Source organism: Equus quagga, chromosome 2 (assembly GCF_021613505.1).
Source record: "Equus quagga isolate Etosha38 chromosome 2, UCLA_HA_Equagga_1.0, whole genome shotgun sequence".
Taxonomy (NCBI): domain Eukaryota; kingdom Metazoa; phylum Chordata; class Mammalia; order Perissodactyla; family Equidae; genus Equus; species Equus quagga.
The window spans coordinates 138749712-138771724 of record NC_060268.1 but is presented as its reverse complement, the minus strand read 5'-3'; the positions used below and the strand labels follow the sequence as shown (position 1 = coordinate 138771724).

Genomic DNA, 22013 nt, shown 5'->3' with positions numbered 1-22013 from the left:
TCGCGCATTGGCGCGCCCCGCTGTTTGGCGCAGGCGCAGTTATGGCTGGGCCAAGAGGGCGCGCAGGAGTTCTGCTCCTGCGCGCTAGCGTGTGGGCGGTGCTGGAAACTGGAGGTGCGGCTTGACCTCGCTGGGGGTTAGCTTGGCAGCTGGGTTCTCTGTCTACGCGGAAGTGGGAAAAGTATTGCGGTGAGTTTTGGGTTTTAGGGGAAACTCTCAGTATTAACTGTATTTAAGAAAATTCTGCTAAGGTAGAAGGACAACACTGGGTCTGTCTTCCAAAACACTGTGCTTCACTAACGAAGAACAGTGATCCTGGAGACACGGAACAAATGATATCAGTTCAAAAAGCTTACTGCCTTTGAAGACTTTCCAGGAGGCGGTGCTGGGAGAGAGAACCCAAGCAGAGCGCAGCGCATTTCCTGAATTGACGGGCTCGAGCTGAAGTTCTGGGGAGACAAAGGCAGCTAATGTTCTCTGCAGAATGTAGGAGAAAGGAGATAGTTGCTCAGAGAGAAACTCGGAGTTCTGCGGAGCTTTGTCAAGTATTCAGCTGACCACTGAGCATCGTGTGTTTGAGGAAACGACCCTGAAAAGATGTTTAAAGATTCCTAGAGATCAGTTTCGGTCAGAAATAGTGACTGTTTCCACCAGTCAGGCTGCAAAACCGTAATCCGTGGGACACTGGGTAGAGTACGCTGACAGTTTGTGCCTTAGTACTAGGGAATAATTAGCTCCAGCCTGATCACTGCACTCATACCACCTAACAAATCTTAAAAGCTAGACCCAAGTGGACCACTGTTAACAAGTCACTTAAATATATGACAAACCAAAGTTCAATAATATTTATAGAAATACAAAAATTTCCAGAAACCAATAAGGTACAGTTTACTATGTCTGGCATCCAAATAAAAATTACCAAGCTTGCAAAAAAAGGAGGGAAACAAAACTCATAATGAGGAGAAAAATCAATAACTGAATCAGAAGAGAAATAGTTGTTAGAATGGACAGACAAGGACATTAAACCGGTTTTTCTAACTATATTCCATATGTTCAGAAAGATAAGCAGAGCTGTAATAAAAAAGATAATAAAAGGTAAAGATGTGAAGAAAGTAGAATGCTCGTATTGCTGGTGGGAATGTAAAATGATGCATCTGCTTTAGAGAAGAGTTTAACAGTTTCTCAAAATGTTAACTATAGAGTTAGTATATGAACCACAATTCCACTCAGGGATATATATCCAAGAGAAATGAAAACGTGCACACAAAACCTTGTATACAAATGTCCATAGCAGCATTATTTACAAGGTCAAAAAGTAGAAATAACACAAATGCCCATGAGCTGGTGAATGGAAAAGCAAAATCTACATCCGTTCAATGGAGTATTTTTCAGCAATAAAAGAAAACAAGGTACTAATACATATGCTAAAACGTGGATGAACCTTGAAAACATGCTATGTGAAAGAAATCACTCACAAAACAGCACATATTGTATGATTCCATTTATATGAAATGTCTGGAATAAGCATATCTAAACAAACAGAAAGTAGATTAGTGATTGTCCTGGGCTAGGGGCTGGCAGGGGGTTGGGGGAGGTTGCTAGCATATGGGAAGGGACTGCAAATAGACATGGGATTTCTTTTGGAGGGTAAATGAAAATGTTCTAAAATTAGATTACGGTGAAGGTTGCACAATTCTATACAAAAAGCCATTCAATTTACACTTTAAATGGATCGCAATAAAAGACTTTAAAAAGTTAGAGATATGAAACATAATAAAGACCTAAATCTTGTAGAGGTGAAAACTACAATGTATAGATGTAATTAGATGAGATCAGTTGCAAATTAAGCATGGCATAATAAAAAAGACATAGCCTTAGAAACTAACATGAATGGGGCCGACCCAGTAGCACAGCAGTTAAGTTCTCACATTCTCCTTTGGCACCCCAGGCTTCACCAGTTCGGATCCCGGGTGTGGACCTATGCACTGCTTGTCAAGCCATGCTGTGGCAGGCATCCCACATATAAAGGAGAGGAAGATAGGCATGGATGTTAGCTCCAGACTAGTCTTCCTCAGCGAAAAAGACGAGGATTGGCAGCAGATGTTAGCTCAGGGCCAATCTCCCCCACCCAAAAAATAAAGAAAAGAAACTAACATGAATCACAGAAAATAAAATATAAAATCAAAAGAAAGCAACAGTGAGCTGTGGGACAATGTCAAACAGCCAAATATACTTGTAAATGAAGGCCCTGAACAAGAGGCAAGGGGAGAGGACAAAAACAAATTAAATGATAATGACCAAAGATATTGGAATTTGATGAAAACTATAAATTCACATATCGAAGAAGCTCAACAAACCCCAAGCACAAGAAACATGAAGAAAACCATACCAAGGCATACGTGTCATAATTACATAGCTTAAAACCATTGATAAGGAAAAACCTAACAGCAGCTGATGCAGGGCAGGGACATGTTACGTACAGAAAAACAAAAATAAGGTAAAGATTACAGTAAATTTCTTGTCTGAAACAATGCAAGGGACAGGACAGGGGAGCAACATCTTTAAAGTACTATTAAAATAAAAACAAAAAGTCACCTTTGATTTTTATACACAGGAAACATATCTTCCAAAAATGAAAGTTGACTAAAGATACATTTAGTTATACAAAAGCTGAAGGAATTTATCATTAGCACATCTGCACTACAAGAAATGTGAAAGAAGTTTATCAGGCAGAAGAACAATGACATTAGGTTGAAATCTGAATGTATTCAAAGGAATGAAAGTCACCAGAAATGGTAAATGCATGAGTAGATATATATATTTCACTTAATATTTAAATCTTTTTTAAAAAACTAATGAATGAACTGTATCAATAAAAATGTGATGTGAGATTTATAACATATGCAACAGTAAAATGTAACACAAAGTGTGAGAGAGAAGAAATGGAAGTAAATTATATATCTTTATAGTTGATGTAAAGTATATCAGGTGAAAGTAGACTATGATATTAAAGCTGTGTACTATAATCTCTTAAACAATGATGTCAACTCACCCTTTTTGGCCACCAGTGAGTCGCTCCCTTGTAAAATCTTTTCCTTTTGAGTGCAGGTGGAACCTATGTCTTGTTTCTAAATGATGAAATACAGTAATGGTGATGAGATGTCATTCTGTTGGTTAGGCTACTTATTAGGCATAGGTGATGGCATGTTACTCCTATGACACCATTTCATTATATGATACTCCATAGCAAACTGGAGAGAGAGAGATTCTCCTGGCCTTGAGGAAGCAAACGGGCATGTTGTGAACTACCCGTGGTGAGGATCACGTGGCAGAGAACTGTGGGTGACTCCTAGGACCTGAGAATAGACTCTAGCTGATTGCTAGTAAGAAGATGAAGCCCTCAGTTAAACCAGCCACAAGGGGTTGAGTTCTGCTAGCAATTTGAATAAGCTTGGAAGCAGATTCTTCCCTAATTGAGCCTCCCGAAAAGAAAAGAATACCCCCTGGTTAATATCTTGATTGCAACCTTGTAACACCCTGAGAGGAGTGTAAAATCCTGTCCCATGGAAACTGCCTGAAATCCTGACCTATGGAAACTGGGAGAACAAACGTGTGCTATTTTAAGATGCTAAATTATGGTAATTTGTAGTGTAACAATAGGAAACGAATACAAACAACTTCTAAAATAAGAAAGTAAAGAATTATAGCTAATAAGCCAATAAAAGAGATAAAACAGACTCTAAATAGTATGCAACTAATTCAAAAGAAGGCAAAGAAAAGGGAAGAAGGGAAACAGAGGAGACGAAAGAAATAAAAAATAGAAAAATGATAGTTATATGAATAATTACATTAAGTGTAAGTACTTTAAATAGACAAAAGGCAAATATTATGAGATTGGATACAGAAGCAAAACACTTATAATAAGAAATGTACTAAATATAAAGACAAAAGTAAAAGGATGGAAAAAATAACCATGCTAATGCTAATTTAAAGCAAATGGGAGTGGTTATTTGAGTATATAGGCATACCTCGTTTTGTTGCATTTTGCTTTATTGTGCTTCAAAGATATTTCATGAAGGACAAGACCCTCCACCAGCGAAAAGATTACAACTTACTGAAGCCTCAGATGATGGTTGGCATTTTTTAGTAACAAAGTATTTTTTAATTGTTATAGACATTGTCTTTTTACACATAATGCTATTGCACACTTAATAGAATACAGTATAATGTAAACATAACTTTTATATGCACTGGGAAACGAAAAATTTATGTGCCTCGCTTTATTGCGATATTGGCTTTATTGCAGTGGTCTGGAACCAAACCCACAATATCTCTGAGGTATGCTTGTATATTCAGAGGAAAAAATATTACCAGAAATAAAAAAGGTGATTTCATAATGATAAAGAGGTCAATTCATCAGGTGAACTTAATCATCATAAGTGTTTATGCACACCTAATAAGAGGCCATCAAAATACATGAATCAAAAACTGGCTGACTTGCAAGGAGAAATAAATCTATAGTCATAGTGGAGATTTCAGTAAGCCCTTTACAATATTTGTTAGAACACTGCACCTAACAGCAGAATATTCATTCTTTTCCAGTGCACACTAAACAAATAAGCCCATGTTATGATTCATAAAATGAATCTTAATAAATCTAAATTAATAGAAACGTACAAAGTATGTTTTCTGTCTGTAAAGAATCAAAATAATCTCCTCTATATACTTTGAACTTTGATGATGTACTCTAGTGGAGAAGTCCTTTAAATTTTTTTTCATTTAGTTAACTCAATCCTTCTTTAGATTTCTGCTCAAAATTTTCAGACATTGATCAAGCATTCTTTCACCTATTTGCCTAGATCAACCCCATTATCATAGGTTCACAAAGCTCTAGGGACTTTATAATACTGGTCACAGTTGCATTTTACATTTGATTGTAGAATTGTTTGGTTGATAGCTTTCTCCCTTTCTAATCAGCAAGCTTATTGAGGGCAAGAGTTGGGTATATTTTTGCTTATAACTAATAGTAAGCAATTAATAATAATTTGTTATATGCATATTATATAAGGGGCAGTTTTTGGAAGGTCTTAATAGGCCACTTTTTTTTTCTGCTTTATCTTCCCAAATTCCCCTGGTACATAGTTGTATATCTTAGTTTCAGGTCCTTCTAGTTTGGCATATGAGACACTGCCACAATGTGGCCTGACGAGCAGTGCCATGTCTGCACCCAGGATCCGAACCAGTGAAACCCTGGGCCACTGCAATGGAGTGTGGGAACTTAACCACTCGGCCATGGGCCCGGCCCCATTAATAGGCCATTTCAAGGATGCTGGTTTTATCGTAAGAGTAACAGAAAACTATTGAAGTTTTCTCAGTAATTAGATAGCAAATAAGATTTCAGTATAGTAAAATTAAACCTGAATTCTGAGTGAAAAAAAGGACTGGGAAATGATATTATGCTAGTAGTCTTAGTGAAAGATGAGACCATTTTTGGTTTGTATGATTCTGTTTGGTGAAGTGGCAATGGAGATTTATTATAACTTGATGTATTTAGGCAGAATAATCCATTGATTTTATGATTGAGCAGATCTGGATATGTTGGAGTTGCAAACTGTGTCTTAAAGAAGATACTTAGTTTTCTGACTGTGCAACTGGATGAATTGTGTTGCAATTTATTCAGTGATTGTTGGAATAGAATCCTGTTTGAGGAATAACAGAGAAAGATCCTTAACTTGTTTCTGTTGACCTACTAGTTAGAGATGTTTTAGCTATCGAAGTGAACATTTTAAAAAGACACATGGACAAGTAGATTTGGAGCTTGAAAGAAGATCAGAACTGGAAATATACATTTGATGCTTATAGATATATAGACGATTGAAACCATGGAGATGGATGCCACTTCCTAGAATAGGAAAGTGTTAATTCCTAGAGTGAAAAAGAAAACACTGGTGGAACCAATATAGTTGAGTATGTCTGACATGTTATGGATTTATGGAGAAAGGATGGATTTTTAATAAGGGAAAAGTCTACAGTGGTAAGGGAAATAACAATCAAGTGATAAGCTATAGACAAAGGACAAGAAGATTTCCAAAAAGAGGGAGATCATCATGACAAATCATGCTGAGAGGTCAAGTAAGATAGGATGGAAATTATTGATTGGATTTAGCAACATGGTGATTATTAGTATTTGTTGTAAAAGATGTTAGATAAAGTGGTTAGAACTTTAGAAGCCAGAATATATAGAGCAAATATAAAGCAGATTATATAGAAGCATTAAAGCAAAGAAATGGAGATATATAATACAGAAAATTCTTAGGAAAATTTTGGCAGAATACACTAGAGTACATTCACGCTAACTCTCAAATCAGTAGTTTTCACTAATTAAAGTTTTAATAAGCTCTGTTGCAATTTTCTATTATGCCCGTACTTCTCATCTAATGAGAAACGTTTCCCCTAAATGATCTTCTTGCTTGACTATTAAGAGTCCTTTCTGCTTGATGGATCTATTTTTTAACACCTTCTAAATATTCTACACATCTGATACAGTGGGGAAAATAAATGACATTTTCTAAAAGGCACATTTGATTAGAGTGATGAGGAGTGACTATCAATGTGTTTATGTTTGAGGATTTAGGTAACTTTGATCTATTGATCAAAAATTCCCATGGAACTATTGCTTTTGAATAAAAGCTAGTCCAAATATATTAAATGACCTAACTTTACTTCTAAATTTAAATATAGTTAGGGTAAACTGAAGATCAGATCATTAAAGGATCAAACAATAAATAGCAAATCAAAATGACATGCTACAAGTTAACTTGAATGCTATGATTTTAGACAGCACACTGCATGAAGTTGCAAACTTTATTTAACCCTCCACTTGGCTCTGATTTGAAGAGATCTGACCTAAAATTCCAATGAAAATTACTATAGATCAATAAAAATGTATGATTCTAAGTTTTCTCTCTTTCTATGTTGTCCAATACAGGAGCCACAAGCCACTTGTAACTATTTAAATTTAAATTTAAATTAATTACATTTAAATAAAATTAAAAGTTTAGTTTCTAAGTCTTATTTGCTGCATTTCAATGCTGAATAGCAATGTATGCCTAATGGCTACCATATGGGACAGTGCAAATTTTAGAACATTTCCATCGAAAGAAAGTTCAATTGGACAGTGATGATTCAAATAAACTTTTAGGTATATTAAACATCTATATCCTGTACTTTATGTAAACAAAGTTGACATTTACATTAATTTCAACATAACCAACAGGGTAAAAAAAAGTCCAGAGTTTAAAAAATGTCACATTTGCAGGAAAGAAGTTGCAAATGTGTAATATGTATGTGTTTATGAATTTAAAGAGTGCTTATTTTCAGCTCATCAAACTCTAATGCCCTCCATAAATTACATATAGAAATTTTGTGTTGTTCAACCCATTTTCTTCTGTTGCAAAGAATAATAACACAGCCAGCAAGGAAGTAAAACCAATTCGCTTAAGCATGTAATTGATATGGGCAGTATATTTTCATTATTAAGATGGAAACATCTATTCAGTCATTGAACAAGTGGAAAGTAAAAAAAGTAAAGCATGTGTTCCTGGAAATAGAAAATGTCCTCACTCATTTTGAAGCATTTATATTGTAGCACATGTGAAATGGTTCTGAAAATAGTACTTACATTAGCACTCAAATGGAGCATCAACTGTTTTACTGGGATGCATGAGGTGATTATGGGGGCAGATTCATCTGAGATTCATAGAGCATTAAGTAAATATAAGTGATGAGATAAGACATATCTTTGCAATTGTCTGTAGAAAAAGCACTTCCAGTGCTTTATAAAACATTAAAAACAACATATCATTCTTTTGGGACTGATTTCCAGTTGCATAGAAACTTCCGTTTGGCTTGTCCAGCTCTCCCAGCGTTATTTTCAGGTTTGATGTTGTATTTCCAGATCTTCTCTACCCCGTGGCAAGGTCATCTAAATGAGTTGTGGGAAATTCAATGAATAAAACATTATATATAAATAGGTATGTATATTCATATATATATTTACATCTTTTTTTCTGTCTATATCAATCCATCTTGACGTATGTCTTCATATGTGTCTTTGTATGTCTTACACCATAAATATTAACTAAAAAGTAATATTTTAAAATCTATTTAATTTTCTCCTAGAATTTTAACACCAGCTGTTTTTCTCTATAGAGTTCACTGATTTTTTTACTTCCCATGTCACAGTCACTGACAGATTACTAAAATGTAATTCCATTGTGATATTTATTAATTCAGAGGCTAAAGCAATAATGGTTCAGGTAAATAAAGCACATGTGCCAGGACATCATCAAAGGATGCTTAAGCATGTATTAAATTTTGTTCATTATTGTGATATAACCTTCAAAAATATCTCCTCTTTTCTACCTTCCTAAACATAGAACTATTTCTATGTTTATATCACTTTAGACCATTAACTAATGGATATTCTTTTCTATGTTTCAAATATTCTTGAGGCAAGACCTTAGAATTTACATAATTTAACCTGATAAATTAAAAAAAATTACATTTGGTAATGGTAACTTTTTAGGATGTTTTTCATTAGTTAGCATCACAAAATATATGATGAAAATTTTATTTAAAACAATAAATAATTATTCCTGTTGTGTAGGTGTTTTAATGCGTGAAAGCAAATTGTATATTTGATTGGAACATCTATGCAGTAAATTAATCATATGGCAGACAATACAAATAGTTGATCAAAAAGTGTTCATAGGGACTCAAACTCTTGATGAAAAAAATATTTTTGCTTTTATCAACAAATGAATTTATCCTCTGGTTTTACTCTGTGTGTGTGTGTGTGGTGTGTGTGTTTTCAGTCTTGCTCTGGGAATAACAAATTCCCACTGGTTTGCTTACTTTTTAAAACAGCTTTATTGAAGTATGAATTTCATGTGAATTATAATTATCAATTTTAAATGTAAATGCAATGATTTTGTTATAAAGTTGTACAATCAATTTTAAGACATTTTCTTCACCCCTAAGAGATCCATTTTGTTGTTTGCTGTAAATCCCTGTTCCTACCCCAGGTCCAGACCAAGGGGATATATTTTTTCTGTCTCTGTAGTCTAGCCTTTTTTGGACACTCGAGAAACATACTGTATGTAGTTCTTTTGCATCTGGCTTCTTTGTCTTAGCACGATGTTTTGAGGATCATCCATGCTGTAGCACATATCAGTAATTTGTTCTTTTTTATTGAGGAATATATTCCAATGTGTAGATATACCACATACAGTTTACCTTTTCCCCAGTTGATGGAAATTAGATTGTTTCTAGTTATTGACTTGTACGATTATGTTGCTGTGAGATTCCCTTAAAAGTTTTTCTTTGAACATATGTTTACATTTCTCGAGTAGATACCTAGTAATGAATTGCTGAGTCACATGGTAAGTTTATGTTTTGGTATTTTCTAAAGTGGTGCTACCATTTTACATTCTCACTTACAGTATAAGAGAGTTTCAATTTCTCCATGTCTTCACATGGTATGCTCAGTAGTTTTGATTAGAACCATTCCAGTGGGTGTAAAGTGGTATCTCATTGTAGTTTTAACACGTATTTTCCCCTGATGACTAATTATGATAGCTATGTTTTCATATCTTTATTATCCATTTGTGTATCTTCTTGGATGAAATATCTATTCAAATATTCTGCTCATTTAAAACAAAAATTTGGGTTTTTTTTTTTTTGAGAAAGATTAGCTCTGAGCTAACTGCTGCCAATCCTCCTCTTTTTGCTGAGGAAGACTAGCCCTGAGCTAACATCCAGGCCCATCTTTCTCTACTTTATATGTGGGACGCCTACCACAGCATGGCTTGCCAAGTGTTGGCGTCTCCGCACTCCGGATTCCAACCTGCGAACCCTGAGCCGCTGAAGTGAAACGTTCAAACTTAACCTCTGCACCACCAGACCAGCCCCAATAGTTATTTCCTTAATAGTGAGTTGTAAGAGTTATTTCTATTCTACATAGAAGTCTGTTTATCAGATATATGTTTTGGAAATATTTTTTCCCAACCTGTGGCTTGTCTTTCATTTTCTTAACAGTGTCTTTTAAACTGTTTAAGAACACTTTGCCTAACTGAAGCTATGAAATGTTTTTTCTATGTTGTCTTCTCAAAGATTTTAGTTTTAATTCTTCCATTTACATTTATGATTAATTTTTAGTTAATTTTTGTGTACAGCGTGAGGTAAGAGTTTAAATTCATCTTTCTGTGTGTGGACACCCAATTATTACAACACGTGTCAAAAAACTGTTCTTTCCTGGGGCCAGCCCAGTGGCACAGCATTTAGGTTCACATGTTCCACTTCGGTGGCCTAGGGTTCACTGGTTTGGATACCGGGTGTGGACATGACACTGCTTGGTGGGCCATGCTGTGGTGGGTGTCCCACATATAAAATAGAGTGAGATGGGCACGGATGTTAGCTCAGGGCCAGTATTCCTCAGCAAAAGGAGGAGGATTGGCAGCAGATGTTAGCTCAGGGCTAATCTTCCTCAAAAAAACCAAAACACCACAAAAAAACTGTTCTTTCCTCATTTAATTGTCTTAGCACCTTTTGTTAAAAATCAGTTGACCATAAATGCATTGTATTTCCTGGACTTTCCATTCTGTTTCATTGATCAACATTTTTATTCACATTGTTTTGATCATTGCACCTTTATAGTACATTAGAAATTGTGAAGTGTGAGTCTTCTAACTTTATCTGTCTAGTCTTTCTTACAAAAATGACTAGGCTATTTTGGGTCTTTTGCATTTCCATATACGTTTTAGGAATGACTTGTCTTTTTCTGCCAAAAGACCTTTCTGGGATATTTTTTATGGATTGCATTGAATTAGGTTGGAAAGTATGGATTATGGTTTTTGTCTCTGTTTTTTAAAATTTATTTTTATTTTTACCACTATATATTTCAAAGGTTGGCTGCCAATAATTTTCAGAGAAGACTTAGTACCCTTACTCCATGAGACACTGAACCAGACATCACCAAGTTTCCTCGGGAATTCTCTAGAACTATTGAGACCGAACTCTAGGCCCATAAACTCTTCTTTCTCCAGATAAATATGTTAAACACAAACATAGAGGTGGGCCAGTTAGACTTCCAGAACAAATTTTATATTCAAATCAAAGAATTTGACACAATAACCGTACTTTTTTTCAAAGAAAGTAGACACAAAGATGAAATACTTCATTAATAGGACACAGTAATATATTGACAAAGCTAGATAATTTGCTCTGACACACTTAGTTATTTTTTTCCTTCATAAAAATGTAAGAAAACCTACCCTCTCTGAAAGTTTCAGGAGCTAATCTTAGCATTTTGAAAGAAGCAACAACAAATTCTAGACTGAGGTGCATATTTTGAAATTTAGAAAATGAAATGATCAATTCATCCTTAAATGTGGCATCTGTGGAAATTTTGTACTGGATGGATGAAATTCATATTTACTAATCCAAAGACACTATATTAAATTTTTAAAAGAATAAATATTCTATCATTTAGTTGCCACACAAAAACTCTCTGCACTTTTTGTTATTGATATATAGTTGACATAAAATATTATGTTAGTTTCAGGTGTACAACATAATGATTTGACCTTTATATACATTACAAAATGATCACTATAAGTCTGGTAACCATCCATCACCGTACAAAGTTGTAACACTACTATTGACTATATTCCCTATGCTGTATATTATATCCCCGCTACTTATTTATTTTATAGCTGAAAGTTTGAACTAACTTTTATTATTTCAAATTAATAGAAAGAAAACAGATGCTCAGAAAAGCTTAACCAAAGTAACTTAACGAAGCCCACGGAGCTAGTAAATTGCAGAGCTAAACCTAAAACAAATCTATCTAATACCGAAGTCAGCTCTTTCTATTGCATGCACTAATTGGAATTAGACCTGAGAGGTTTTGGGCAATAAAATTCAGCCTTTGGGGAAGGTCTGTTTTTCCTCATGCCATCAGCATCTTACTCTCTAGCTTTTTCTCGGTAAATGTTTTTAAAATTGATTTGAAGTTGTTTTCTTTTGTCCTGTTCTGCCTATATGCTGCAGTGTATATATACCTTATATTTATGCTTTCTGAAACTTTTAAAACTTTATTAAAAATTTCAGACCCTAAAACAGTTGGGAGAGGGCATATCTTAGTACAAATAGATTTATGAACATCCTTCGATTACAGAACTCCAATGACCAGCATTTTCAACATTTTATATCTTCAACTATATTTTCTCTAAATGTTTTGTAGAAAAAGTGAGTAGAATAGGGAATGTACTTCAGAGCCTGACCTTAGCTGAGAAAGGCATATTGCATCAGACAAAATTAGTTGTCCCCTGAAGATGCTGAAAATCAGGTTTCTTATTGCATAATTCATGGCAAAATACAAAGAACATGGTGTTTGTAATAAGAGATTCAAGTTCAATCTCAGTTCAACTGCCCAGTACATATGTGACCTTGGGACAATTAAGTAAAATCAAGAATTCAATTTTCTCATTTATTAAATTGGGATAATGATGAGCAGGTTTCTTGTGAAAAACCAAATAAAATAATTTTTGGAAAATATCTTGACCTGTGTTTGGCACATAGTGGATATTATTAACATTTTAGTTTCCATTCCCACCAGCCCCTTTTGGGAGTCATATTTAAATAAAGCCAGAATATGAATAACTTCAGAAATTATTTTGAAGAGTCTGTCATGTAATTACTCAATAAATACGTAAATGTATACAACATGGATTAGTCTTGTTTTCCAATAAACTATATCTCTTCCAGTTGCATTAAAGTTTAACATGATTTACAGTCTTTAACTTTCACAGTTTCCTATCATTCATTTTTCAATGTCAACTTGATCAGTAAACTTAAAACTCTAATTTTGTGTTTCACTAAAACAAGAATTAAGAAACATTTTTTCAGAGACTTAGCATTTAGCTCATAAAGCTATTACTACTTTTCTACAAATTATGATTCCAAAAGTCACTGATAGTCTGTTGTTAGCTACAGCTGTGCTTTGCTGGAATTTTCAGCTCAACATACTATATCTTGTTTTAGGAAGAATCTTCATGTTTAGCATTTAAATTGCAGATCATACAGCAATTCTTGCCTTGATTTGCTAGTTCCAGATGGATAGATTCTGACTTACACCATGTTCAATTCCCTATTTCAGTCTGTCATTCCTGTAACAATGCTCAGCATCCATGCAATTTGGACACGGACCATCAGAACTAAATTGCAAGACCCTCGTGAGAAAGGATATCTCACTAGGAGTAAATGCCCATGAAAGCCTTTTAAATCTTTTCTAATCATGATCCAACGCTCCAGCTTCTTACTTTTTGTTTTCTGACAGTAATGAACCAAAACACCATGATGAAAGCTTGAAAGCTAAAGAGATTGTTTTTAATTCTCAAACTCAGTTTTATGTATCTGTTGCACTTATAATCATGTTTAGATTGTTCCCATTGCTTTCCTCTAATTTTCATGGGAGATAATTTCACCTTATCTATATAAATCTTTCCCTTTCAGTTCAAGATGAGTTATCTGTTTCCCTTCATTGATTAAGCTAAGCGCTAAATTGATTTGGTTTTTACTACTCAGCAGCCATCAAGATTCACCCAGGGACAGCTAGTGTCTCATAGGTGCAGGAAGTGGGCAGCTTGGAAAAGCAAGAGAAAGAACAAAGACATAGTTTGGTGTTCCTCCCCATTTTATTCATATCCATTTACTCCTCAATATTACAGTATTGTTACAGAAATTACTAATCTTTTTGAAAAATTTGCATGAAAAAACATGATTATGAGAAAAAAGTCATAAATCTTCAAGTAACTTTATATTTCCATTAAATAAAATGTATTAAAAAATAAAACTCAGGCTAGTCCCAGTGGTCTAGTGGTTAATTAAGTTAGGCATGCTCTCCTTCTGGGGCCTGGGTTCATTTCCCAGGCATGGACCTACACTGCTCTGTTAGTGGCCATGCTGTGCTGGTGGCCCACATATTAAAAAATAGAGGAAGATTGGCATGGATGTTAACTCAGCAAATCTTCCTCAGCAAAAAATAAAATAAAGTTAAAACTCAAGTCACTCCTGGCAGTCTCCCCTTTACGTGTCTCTTTGTATCACATAGATACACCATGTCCAAAAAACAATAGAATTTGGACAGTTATTTTAGTTTCCAAGTAAGTAAAAATTTTGAAAAATCATGGTGATTACAATATAGGTTTCCATTATTTCAGTGTCACAATGCACTGTGTCATTTTACAAGTACTGATTTACTGGAATTTTTGTCAGTTATTTTGGCAGTTTTAGATATCCAGATATCAATATTTCTTATTAAGGCGTACAAAGATACTTATTTCTTGTATTAAATTGTTTTGTTTTGGTGAGGAAGAATCACCCTGAGCTAACATCCATTGCCAATCCTTCTCTTTTTTTATTTTTTTTTGCTTGAGGAAGACTAGCCCTGAGCTAACAGTCCTGTCAATCCTCCTCTACTTTGTACATGGAATGCCTCCACAGCATGGCTGATGAGTAGAGCAGGTCCGCATCTGGGATTCAAACCAATGAACCCAGGCCACCGAAGCAGAGCATGCAGAACTTTAACCACTTGGCCACGGAGCCGGCCCCCTCTGTTAATATTTTTTTTGTTAGTTAGGTTGAATCCGTTCTGTTGATCTGTGTTCAAGTTCAGTCATTTTATACTTGTCATTGACACTGTCTTAAGTATGTCCAATGAGATTTTTGGTTTTAACTTCAGTTATTGTAGTTTTCAATTCTATAATTTCCTTTTAGTTCTTTTATAGAACTTCTATTTCTTTGCTGAGATTTTCTCTTCATGTGTTTCAGGAGAATTTGTAATTGATTTCTAAAGCATTTTTAAGACAATTGCTTTTAGAATTCTTGTCAGATAATTCCACTATCAGATCCATCTCCATATTGGCATTTGTTGATTGTCTTTTCTCATTAAATTGTGCTTCTCCTCTTTCTTGTTATCATGAGTGATATTTTATCTTATCATGGACATTTTGTTTATTTTGTTAGGAGACTCTTGTCCCTATCTAAGTATTCTATCTTAGCAGGCAGTTGCCCTGTATTAGTGTGTAAGTTATAGTATGTTTCTCTAAGCTTTAACTCCCATGAAAGTTTAGTTTCTGAACCCTTGCAATGTTATTCTTGTCTGCTTTGTTTTCTGGTACTGCTGGGACTCCTGCTCAAGCCCTACTGGTGCCATCTCTGGGGTCACTGGGCAGTCTTCTGGGGTGAGGCAAGAAGCCAGTGAACCTAGTACCCTTATTCCACTGGGTGGAAGACAGGGAGTCACAGGGTTTGCTATTGTAGTAGCCAAGAGAAAGGACCACTCTCTGGGCCCTGGTTCTGAACTGGGGTATAGGATAGGTAGAACTTTGCTTCTGCAGCTGCTGGGGAAATGACACCACTCACTTGGCCTGAGTTGTGGAGCAGGGACTGGGATGGCTGAGGTTTTGCTGCTGCCACTGCTATTGGTGAATTGGATCATCAGCAGAGGTCCCATTTGTGGAGAAGTACTTAAGGTTCCCCACTAGGTCTATGTTGGGCTTCTACTTTCCCAGTCCTTTGGTCACAAAGAGCAGGTTTTCTCTTTTTTCCCCTTCTTTTCTTCTATGCCTGTTGGTTATTCTTTGTTGTAGGCTTCTCCATTGCCCAGTCCAGGGTATATGAGAGATGAAAAGAAAATCCAGGGAACTCACCATGTTTGCATTCCCCAAATCCTGCACTCTCTAGACTGTACACATTCTTCTTTTCAGCTTTCAGATTCCTCTTACTGTTCTCTGTTAAGTAATTTCCAAGGTACAATTATATTTAGAGAGAAGGAACCAGGAAAAGTGAATCTATACCATCTTGTTCTAAAACCTTAGCTATCATTTTTAAAGCTGTGGTTATAACTTATATTTCTATATACTTAGAAATTAGAAGTGATCCTGGAACATGCTAATACTTGGAAAAAAATTCTAAATAAATGAATTAACAAGTGAGTTGTTGCTTACATAAAATGAAAGAAGGAAAGACAGGATAAAGGAAGAAAAAGAAAAGGAAAAGAAAGAATGCTGTTGCCACTGGACTATTCTAATAACGATCTTGTATATTGGAAAGAATACCAGCCTCACATGTGTTACTAACCAATGTAGAATTACTATGTATCAATTTAAATTCTATAACCTTATGTTTTCTCATCTACAAAATAAAAAACTGGGCCGGCACGGTGGTGCAGCGGTTAAGTTCGCACGTTTCGCTTCGGCGGACCAGGGTTCGCCAGTTCAGATCCCGGGTGTGGACACGGCACCACTTGGCACACCATGCTGTGGTAGGCGTCCCGCATATAAAGTACAGGAAGATGGGCACTGATGTTAGCTCAGGGCCAGTCTTCCTCAGCCAAAAAGAGGAGGATTGGCGGCAGATGTTAGCTCAGGGCTAATCTTCCTCAAAAAAATAAATAAATAAAAAATAAAAAACTTTGTTTAAAATTTGTCATCTCTTCCAGTCATATATGCTGTGGCTCTCAAACAGTTTTTCTGAAAGTCACAATTGATGCTGTACTTAAAAGTGATCTTCTATTGAGCTTACAGTTGTAACCCCTGAGGCAGCATGCAAACCCTTTGACACAGCCATGCAGTAGTGGGAAACAGCAGCAAGTCGATTGGACTGGTGTAAAACAATAAGGGATTCTGTACATCTTCCCAATCAATGGCATATGTAAGGCATGAGTCAAAGAGGTTGAGCTGCCAAAAATGAAAGGCTCCATAGAGCTTTCACCTGTGAGCAGCTGGTCATACACTTTTGGTTTTTCCAAATATGTTCACATGTGGAGAGACTATCATAATCCACTGGCTATTATCTTTGAATATCAAGGACAAACATGTCACAGCTAATGCCCATCCAACTGTTAATGCAGTCTGTGCCTTTGTTGGAACTTCTGTTCCCAGTCTAATGGATATTTCGTTTAACTGATAACTCTCCCTTGTTGATGTACCATCAGGCCCTAAACTTTTTATGTAAGAAGTCACTAAGAATGTGCTGAGGGTGCATATCTTTACTCTCTTGGCCCCAACTCACTAATTACCTTATATAATGTAAAGTGTGTTATAGAAATCTTGCAAGGAATTGATAATAAAGTTGTCAACAGAGGAGAAATATACAAATACATCATGAAAATACTGTTATGCTAATATCATAATCATATTTTATACACACACATGCATGCACACATTTAGCTGTAGTTAGAGATATGTACATTAGCCTTACCAGGTGTATAGTATGCCTTGTGTTATACATGGCATTATGGTCACTCTTTTCAGATGCAAGTGCAAAGACTGTTCAAAGTTAACATTATGATAGCCTTTTACAATCCCTTTTCCTAAATGTAGGTAGAACTTTCTAAATTGCAAATCTGATAATGTATTTACATTATTTTGTTGTCTTTAAATGCGTATTTATTGAATATCTAATACACACTGTATATGACATGGAGAATATTGTTCAAGGTGTGACTAAAACAAATATGAAAGTTACAGTCTATTAGGTGAAAGCTTGGGAGACCATACTCTTTAAATATTTTACTAGTCCCTGCATGGTATGGACTCTGATTACAACTTCTTGCAAAGTTTTTCTCTTTATTCTCTCCTTCTTGATTCCCCATTCCCCCATCCTATACCTTTCCACTCCAGAGTAAAACCTGCTTTCTGTTGCCATTTCTGTTGCCCTCACATGCTCTTTCTTTTGTCTGAAATACTATCTCATTTTCTAAACCTGCATGCTTATGTGGAAAGTACCACTAGTATTTCATTCCTAGCTTTGATATCAGTTCTTCTGGAAGGCCTTTCCTGATGATCCTGACAGCCATTGGACGTTAGCTACATGCTCCTCTATTCTCCTGGATCACGCTGTAGTGTCCTATAATAGCTCTAATCACATTGTTTCTAACAATATCATATAGTCTTATTTAATTGTCCAAAGCCCAGATGGATTTTGAGTATCTTGTTTTTAATTCCCTTTTTTTTTTATTGTGGTAAAACACATGTAACATGAAATCTACCTTTAAATACCTTATATGATAGATATATCTAAAGTAGTTAGTCCCTTAGAAGCAAAAAAGTAGAATTGCGGTGTCCAGGGGCTGGTGGGGAGGGGGAAATTGGACAGTGTTGTTCAATGGATATAAAGTTTCAGTTAAGGAAGATGAACAAGTTCTAGAGATCTGCTTTAAAACAATGTGCATATAGTTAACAATACTGTACCGTACTACTTTCTTTAGGATCGGTTTCTGGAGTTTTCTTTTGTTCCTTTGACTGGGCCATGTTTCCCTATTTCTTCACGTGTCTTGTAACTTTCTGTTGGGATCCACATATTTGAAAAAAACCAGCCACCTCTCTAAGTCTGATGGACTGGTTTCATACAGAGAAAGACCTTTCCCAATCATCCCAGCTAGAGATTTTGGGAACCTTTCAAATCTTTTTTGAGAATCCATCTTCTCTAGGTTTGTGCATGTAATTTCCCAATTAGAGAGGTTTGATGGGGTTTTTTGGCTCTGTCTCAAGCCACTTAGCTCTCTGCATCCCACAGGTATCCAAGATAAACCTGTCAGTGCTTTACATCAGATGAGACACAGGCCAGTCCCTCAAGCAGCACTTGCAAAGCAAGAACATTGGACTCATGCTCTACTCTCTTCTTTCTCTCCCCAGGGGCAAGACTCGAGCTGGGTGCTTACTTCTGATCGTCGCAGACTGTGGTGGTTTCTATCATAGTATTACAGGTTCAACCACAGTCTGCTGAGTTCTCTTTTGTTCTCTGCAGCCCCCAGGCACCCAAAGTATGCCAGTTCCTTGTCAGTGCCCCGAATCAGGTGAGAGACAAAGCAGTCCCTTAGCATCCCCTCTCCCCCAAAATCTAGAACATTAAGTGTACATTCTGCTCTTCATTTTCCTTCCCAAAGGAGAAGCCACAATTTGGGCTTTTCTTCCCAATCACAAGCTGTGCCAGCTTAGGGGAGCAGCGGACATGGTTAAAATGAAACAGCTTTTCATACCTGTTTCACTGTGGCTGTTCTTGGATTTGAGCTTGCCTGGGGTGCTGTATCTTCCTACCTGATTTCTCAAGAGCTCATAAAGACTTTTTGGACTCTATTTTGTTGTTAAGTTGATGTTTCTGTAGTGAACCGAGGTCTGGAGTTTCCTAAACCATCATTTTGCTGACATTACTCTTCCGGATTTTGAGTATCTTGAACAACATTGTTTTCTTAGTAGCCAGTACACTGCCCAGCACACAGTTGGTATTCAACAAATATCTGTAGAATCTGAATGAAGTAGTCCCAGTTCAGGTTTAGACTACCCAACTTGTTTCTAGATGAGATGAATGTATTTGGTTTTATGAAGACATCGATGCTTTGGCAGGTTTGTTCATTTCTCTTCAAAATAGGGGTCTTCAGGGCACAGTCTCAGTGCAAATTCAACTTAAAAACAGCAAAACCTAGAGCAGTGCTTTCCAACAGAATTTCTGCAATGATGAAAATGTTTATTTCTGCTCTCTGAGAAGGTTGCCAGAACCCATTCATGGCTTTTGAGCCATGAAATGTGGCTAATGTGAGGATAAAATTTAAAATTTTATATAAATTTAATTATTTTAAATAGCCACGTGTGCCTAATGGTTACCATACTGCACCGTGCAGCTCCAGGGGACTTGAAAGCTGGCATGGGTCTCTAAAACTGCAATTTGAAAATATTTATGCTACATTTGTTCTTTTTCCCTTCTCAAAACGATCCTTCAGAGATGCAGTGCCATTGTCTCGATCTTGACCATAAGTTTCTACCTGCTACTACATCCAGTTGTTTTTGTTTTGCTTTGTTTTGTTTCCTTCCTTCTCCTTTATCTCTTTTGTTTTCTTGGCTATGTATAAGCATCAGAAAAACAGGCAAAGCTTTCACCTTTCTATGGTTATTATTCCATAGCATTTAAAAATTTATATCAAAGCAAAACTGTATATTTATTAAAATCAAATAATACCACAAAGTTTAAAAAATAAATGAGATATTTTCCTAGCCACAACTTTGCCCCACCTCTGAGTTTTGCTCCTTTGAAGCAACTACTTTGAATTCTTACAACTATTTCTTCTATTTCCTTTCATATATACATAAAATATGCTTAAACTTGATTTTTCAGTTTTACATATTATCTTATACCCGTTTATGACAGATGTGGTTCCAACTCTCTTTTTGTGTGACCTGACCTGAATACACACACAAACACACATGCACATATGCACACACATGCACATGTGCCATTTCCCTTTCCTCATCATATATTATAATTACATCATAATTTTGGTTAAATCTAATTTCAGTGTTGTACAAATAAATCTCTGTAAATGATGATCACTCTTGAGGCAGGATTTTGAACAGAAATGCCTGTCATCTACACTTGATGCTCCCTTTCACGTGAGCACTGCTGGTTTCTTTCTGCCTCCTCACATATTTGATTCTAGGGGAGGTAGCTATAGTGATCTGCTTGGTGAGTTTGGAAGGAAAAGCGGAGAATATTTGGCCCCGCCCCTTCCTCTCACTTCTTCTCCATTAAGAATAAACTTGCTCATAGAGTGACCTCCATGGCCTCTGGTGTATGGCTCCAGGCTCTGCCCTGGCAAAATACAGGAGGTCTGTAGTTTTGGGAGATAAAAGTCACCTTTGGGGAAGCAGAACACATGTAGTGCTTGGGGAGTCCATTTGTCCAGGGTCTGTGGCTTGGATCTTGGATTTTAGTTGGTGGACAGGGCACTGTGAATGCTTTTAGAGGACTATGTCACAATATGTGTATTTGACTTTTAACTGCTGAGTCTGGGCAGGAGAATTTAAACTGCAATACTTTGACTTATGATGGCTTTGACAACAAGAAAGTGGCTGATCCTATAGAAACTGAGCTGTACTATTGGGTCTTGATCAAGTAAATAGAGATCAAGGGCTTCAGCAAAGTTTTAGGGTCTGGGAAAGCTCTAACAAGTACACAGACCATAGGTAAGTGGAAGTGGTCCTTTTGATAAGAGATTTAACTTCTCTAAGCTTTACTTTTTCTTTTTTTTTTTTTAAAGATTTTATTTTTTCCTTTTTATCCCCAAAGCCCCCCGGTACATAGTTGTGTATTCTTCGTTGTGGGTTCTTCTAGTTGTGGCATGTGGGACGCTGCCTCAGCGTGGTCTGATGAGCAGTGTCATGTCCGCGCCCAGGATACGAACTAATGAAACACTGGGCCGCCTGCAGCGGAGCGCGCAAACTTAACCACTCGGCCACGGGGCCAGCCCCAGTTTTACTTTTTCTTATATAAATTACTGAAAATAATTCTACTTCATGGAATTCAGACTTGTTATGAGATAATATAAATAAATTAGCAAAGTGACTGACACACAGTGACTTATTAATATTAGATATTAATGTTATTATCTGCATATCAATTATACTATAAGATGAATAGTTCACATTCCTTCACATTATATGCTCATATACCCAGAATGCCATGACAATTCTGAGCAGAGGCAGATTCATTAAAATAGGTAGGAGGTTGGATAGTAAAATAACATATATATGGATAGTCCAGAGTATTGGCTCCAAATGCAAAATGTAATCCCTGCAATTGATGCATGGTATACAATACTTTATAATGATTTCTAAGTCCATACTGTTATGGACTGAATTGTGTCCCCTCAAAATTTATATGTTGGAGCCCTACCCCGCCAGTAGGACTGTTTCTGAAGATAGGGCATTTAAGAAGGTAATTAAGGTTAAACGAGGTCATAAGGGTAGGCCCTAATCCAATAGGACTGCTGTCCTTTTTGAGGAAGTGACACCAGGAGTGTCATATATACAAAGAAAAGGCTAAATGAGGATGCAGCAATAAGGTGGCTGTCTGCAAGCCAAGAAGAGAAGCCTCACAAAACACCAACCCTGCTG

At 36.2% G+C, this 22013-nt stretch overlaps 1 long non-coding RNA gene across 1 annotated transcript; it reads left to right on the top strand.

Annotated features, from left to right (window-relative positions):
- Positions 1–132: 132 nt before the first annotated feature.
- LOC124236001 (uncharacterized) lies at positions 133–18971 on the top strand. Its single transcript, XR_006887619.1, has 3 exons — positions 133–189; positions 7958–8033; positions 18762–18971. It is a non-coding gene; the product is annotated as an uncharacterized LOC124236001 (long non-coding RNA).
- Positions 18972–22013: the final 3042 nt, after the last annotated feature.